This window comes from Protopterus annectens, chromosome 17.part0 (genome assembly GCF_019279795.1).
Source record: "Protopterus annectens isolate FY-2018-M chromosome 17.part0, PAN1.0, whole genome shotgun sequence".
Classification (NCBI taxonomy): Eukaryota; Metazoa; Chordata; order Ceratodontiformes; family Protopteridae; genus Protopterus; species Protopterus annectens.
Window position 1 is genome coordinate 255,247,603 of NC_056751.1, and position 6,000 is coordinate 255,253,602.

At 39.3% G+C, this 6,000-nt stretch overlaps 1 protein-coding gene across 1 annotated transcript in view; it reads left to right on the forward strand.

The window, feature by feature from the left end:
* BBOX1 (gamma-butyrobetaine hydroxylase 1) overlaps window positions 1-6,000 on the forward strand; it is a 1,172,734-nt gene that overhangs the window by 50,716 nt on the left and 1,116,018 nt on the right. The gene's annotated exons all lie outside the window — the stretch shown is intronic.

Sequence of the window (6,000 nt, forward strand, 5' to 3'; positions counted from 1 at the left end):
ATATATCCTAAACTGAACAATGATGGAGTAGGACCAAGTTACTTAAGGGCATGTATTATACCATACAATTATGCCACAGAAAAGATTCAATTAATTATTTCAAAATTTTGGTATTTGATTAGTAGTGACCAATATTTGGTAGATATATTGGGTAACAAACCAAAATTCATATACAGGATGGGTATGAATATGAAAAACTTTTGGAACATAATATAGGAGGAAATAAGAAATATGAACCTCAAAGGGAAGCAAAAGTGTGGATTTTGCAATTATTGCAAATATATGAATTGTGTTGGAAAAATTGTATTGAAGAATGGACATAGGTGTGTCATCACTTGTAAATATGGGAATTGTAATACGAAAAATGTTATTTATTTAGCTACATGTGACATCTGTGACGCTTATTATGTGGGGAGAACGGAACGAAGTTTGAAAAAGCGCATATATGATCATTTGTACAGTATAAGAACAAAGGATGACACAAATGCCTTGTCCAGGCACGTTCATATGATGGGAATAGAACACACATTTAAATTTTCCATATTGGAGGTGATACCTACTAATCCTATGGGAGGTGACGTTAAAGGTTTAATAGCCTTTAAAGAAGCTTGGTGGCAATTATATACTGACGCAACCTGTCCACCGGGCTTAAATGATAACATTTCCATTAAAAGTTTACTAAATTAATGTTAGATGTAAAAATAGTGTAAAGAGCACATACCACTATCAAATGATAAGAGTCTTTTATATATGACAAACATTATTAAATATTATAATATGCACATTATATTATATTATATTATATTTTATTATAATTTATATGAAGTATATAAAGTGCACAAATGAATAGAAAGGTTTTAACCAAATTATCGTTTTATATATATTTACAGTTATTATATACTCAATATTTAATATTTTTATTATTATTTTTTATTTTTTATTTTTTAGTTATTTCTATATACCAGATATATATAACAAATGAAATTATTATCATCTTGTATAGACAAGCACACAAATGGATGGTATAATTCATCAAATTAGTTTTTAACATAATTTTTACATCATGTAGTAGTGAATTCTACGCTATTTTTAAATGAAATACCACATCTTATGAGAACAAGTGGGCTGAACAGAGACTAGTTGTTGGCTTTTAATGAGTATTTTCCATGAGTTGTATTAGACATTTAATTGAGATGTATTATTTACTTATTCATGCATATTACTTATTTTTTACATTATTATATACATATATGTGTATATCTCTTTAAGAATGAAGTTGCATGTTTTGGCGCCACAAAGTTGATTTAAATTCACTGAACGCTTTCTTTAGCAGTTCTGATGAAGACCAGTTGACGAATGGTTGAAAGCGCTTAACTGCTGCATTTTTACGTGTTCCCTGGGTGTTTGATTTTTGTATCTGTATCGCTATATTCGAGCTTTTGCTGCTTGGATTATGTTTGTCTGGTGTTATGTGGATTAAACAGTGGATTTGAGAACGTGGTGTCTAACCGGACTGTCGCTTATTGGAGGTACCGTAGTACTTTTAGGTGGTTTGCACTTTACCTGCTTGGTTTCTAAATAGTTTTTTTGTTGGCGTTTACATCTTCCTGCACTGCCGTTTTTGTTTATTTCTATTTTGTTTGTTTTTTTATAGATTTTGTAGGTATTTCATGCTGATTAAACTGTTATTTTGAATGTGTGGGATGCACACTAATTTGAGGTAGAGAAAATTCAGAGTATTCTTCCCTACTCATATATACAGTAACCACAGAGAGAGTATACATAGTTATTGATTTTGGTTCACAGACCCAAATCTCAGGGAATACTGGCCATGCATCTTCCAAAAACACTTTAAACACAAAACATTGACTTTTTTGATTTGCTGCTTAAACATTCTAATCAAAGTTTATTTTCAGCATTGAGGAACTTGCAATATTGGGTTTCAAAACTGTGACAGGGTGACTTTTGTTGGAGAGGGTTCCCCTGCACCCTAGTGGCAGGAGTGTGCTGTTAGAACTCATCTGATTAAAAGTTGCTGGAACAGGGCTCAGTTTTATTGGTTAATTTGTTTAGATCAGTTTGTGCTCATTTGCTACATAGCACCTTGTTTGTGTATTGCGCACTGCCAAGCAGTGGTGGGCACTGTTGCTGGTTATAAAAGCAAACACTTTTGCCTGTAAAATTTCCCTTAGTACTCTGCTGCTACTCCATCAGTGAGTTCTTGTGATTGTCCCTCACTGATAGGTGATACATTCAGCAAAGCTTCTGAGATACAAGCACAGATCCTACCCACTAGCCCTTTGTATTTTCTGTCCACCTCTCCTGTCCTCTACTTTACCTGTTCCTTCCTGTCCTCTCCCTGTTTTCCATCCACATCAACTTAACTAGCATTATGTAAAGACAATTTCCTACAGTTTCTCCAGTCAGCCTGGTCGACATGGGTATCCTGAGACAATGTAGCAATCGCCTCATGTACACTGACAATCCACTTCTTCTAGTCCACATAAATTCATTATGTGAGGGATGCATCTATATCAAGGACCTAGAATCCAGGCTCTCTCTTGCTCACCAGTCAGTCCATCTTATACTAAACAGGTTGTCAGCATGCACACCTCACCTCCTGCTCCTACCAAACCAACAACACATAAACCTACATATGCGGAGGATCTTTCAAGAAGTTTACCTAAACATCAGAGACCTCCCAAACACAAACACAAGCAAGCTTCACATAATACATCCTCTGGAGAACATAGCACACATAATATATATCACATCAGTGTCTCACCAGTCAAGCCCCTAAGGCATAACACAAAAACAAACATCTTAGTCATAGGTGACTCAATTGTGAGACACACAGATATCTCTCTTACCAGGCTGGATAAGACAAAGGTTGTGGTCAGTTGTCTGTCAGGTGTAAGACTCCACCACATCACACATGCACTCAAGTATGTCAACAGCAGGCACTGTTATGACTCTGTCATAGTCCATGTTGGTGTAAACAACTTGAGACATACCTCACTAGAGTATATGAAGAGAGACATGGCAGAGCTCTCTGATTATGTGTCTTAGGCAGGTATGCCCCCAGCCTTAAGCAGTATTTTACCTTTACCTAGGATGATACCTCAATACAGACAAAAAATGATTGACTTCAACAATTGGCTTCATTTCTGGTGTCATTCAAAGGGGAACCAGTATCTGTCAGCCTGGGATGAAATGGTTGACAGAGATGGTCTTCATCTGTCACCCCTGGGATTTTGGTTACTGGTTAAGGCTCTTGCCATCACCATAGTGGCTTTTTTTAGGCAATGTCACAAGAACAGAATTCCTGACATAAAAATACCCTCTAAAAGCAACCTCAAGTTTATGCTGCTAAATTCTACAAGTTTAAACCAGAAACTGCACTCACTGGAAGCAGTCCTTTACCCTGGAAGATGCTGACATTTGTGCAGTCACTGAGACCTTGTTTAAGGCTGCAGAGAGCACCCCAGTTATACCAGGTTACATTTCCTTCTACATGTTCAGACCACAAACTGAAGGCATGAGAACTAAAGGAAGTGGTGTATCAATATTCATCAAAGATAAATACACCTCTAGATTAAACAGCACAATTCCCTTGAATTACTTCAGGTGCAATTGACTGTAGGTAAGACCCCTCTTCAGGTCATTGCCTGCTATAGGACCCCCTCCATGAATCAGGATATCCACACAGACTACTTGGATCTGCTTAAGTCAGTCAAGATACAACCAAACTCCCTAGTTCTGAGTGACTTTAATTACTCATCCAGAGACTGGGTAAATTATATGTGTTCTAACTCACTTGCCCAAAGGTTCCTGGACTTCATTACCTCCAATGCCCTGGACCAGTTGGTTGGCACACCCTCAAGGGACTCAATTATCCTGGACCTGGTGCTCACTAACATGGGAGACTGTTGTGCCATCCCTGGTGAGATCTGACCCACAAATCAGTCTGGCTAGATGTAACTGTAACACAAGATCCCCCCAGCAGTAACTAGACTAAAAAAACTTCTCCAAGGCCAATTACAACTTCATACATGATGGCATAAATAGCTTCAAGCCCCTCCCCCACTGATGGAACAGACACCTATGCTGAGTTACACCAGTGCTTTATACAAGCAACTGTACAATTGTACTGACTTTGCCATAACCGATAGAACCAAAGCAAGATCTTCAAGGAAAAACAAACCTGCCTGGTGGATAACTACCCTTAACAAGCAATACAATAAGAGAAAGAAATTGCTATCTAAGAGCAGGAAGAAACAGTCTCAAAACTGGAAACACTCCCTGCTCAACGTAAACAAGCAAATAAGACTCCTAGTGAAGTCCTCCAAAGCTAACTACGAATCCAGAGTAGCTTCCCTAACTAAGCATAATCAAAAGGCATTCTTTAGTTACATCTGCAACCTCAAAGTGAAGGGCCAGATTTGCACTGAACCCATAGTTAATGGTACTACATGTATAGAACCCATGGATAAAGCATATCTGCTGGCTGACAGATTTGGTGAAAACTCCATTCCCTTGTCCCCCGACAGATATACCCCAAAGCATCCCAAACACTTGTCTCCCACCTAGTACCTCTGAGGAGCAGGTCTTAAATGGCCTCTCCAAGGCCAAAAACACAGCCTCTGTAGGACCAACCAACATCCCAGCCTGTGTTCTACATGGGTTAAAACAGAAAGTAGCACCACCATTGAGCACACTTTTCAATCACAGCCTAAGCACTGGCTTCATCCCAGTGGAATGGAAACCAGCTACTGTCATCCCTTTGCACAAAGGGGGTACATCCATGGACCCCAGGAACTACAGACCCATTAGTCTGACTAGCCTTATATAAGACCATCAAACAAATTATCATGGACCTTATTAACAAAGATATAGGAAACCTCCAAATGCTTGACCCCACCCAGTTTGGCTTTGTCAAGGGAAGATCATTCCTGTTAAACTTGGTGGATTTCTTCAAGACAGTCACCAAAGCTCTAGATGAGGAAAAATATGTGCATACGGCCTACCTAGACTTAGCCAAGGCCTTTGACTCTTCCTCCACTCAGGCATCACTGATAAACTCATCTAGCCAGATGTCAACCCATATATTGACAGGTAAGCTGTAAACTGGCTCATTGATAGAACTCATACGGCCAAAACAGGGGACTCCCCTCCTCCACCAGACCAGTAACCAGTGGTGTTCCACAGGGATTGGTTATGAGACTCCTACTGTTTGGAATCTACTCCTCCAAAGTACATGCTAAAACTAAAGGACTGTGGCTGACAAAGTTTGCTGATGACTGCAAACTGGGAGCAATCACTGAATCCCATAGCGATGTCAACATCCTGCAAGAAGGTCTCACTCAGACTAATGACTACTGCCAAAGTCATAGTCTTAAACTTAATGCAAACAAATGCATTATCATCCCCTTTGACAAGGGTGATGTTCCTGCAAACTACCACATCAATAGCAATACCCTAAGTACACACTCAGGGGTGAGAGATCTGGGCACACAGGTTGACAGCAACCTTTTCTTCGATCACCATGTCTCCACAGTGGTAAAAAGGGTATTTTATATCACTCATCTCATAAATAAGGGCATTGCCTCCAGGAAAAAAAGAGGTTATAACCCCCGCTGTACTCTTCCCTCATCATGCCAATAATAGAGTACAATGCTCCCTTTGATATGTTCTTTTCCAAACACTTGGGGGAATTGGAGAGACCACAAAGTTTCCCTATAAAGAAAATTCAAGGTCTTTAAGATCTGTCTTATGGGGACAGACTGAAATCATTGTCACTTTACTCTGTGCATACAGACTGCTCAGAGGCAACCTGTGCCTTGCATGCAATTTCTGATCTAGCTTTGATGGAAATGCTGCACATTCGCAAGTTGAATGCCCCACAGGTCACTCACTCAAAGGACCTTAACCTGGAATGCAACAGAACTTGTTGGAGAGACAGATTTGTCTTGCAGAGGTTGCCCCACCTATGGAACAAGT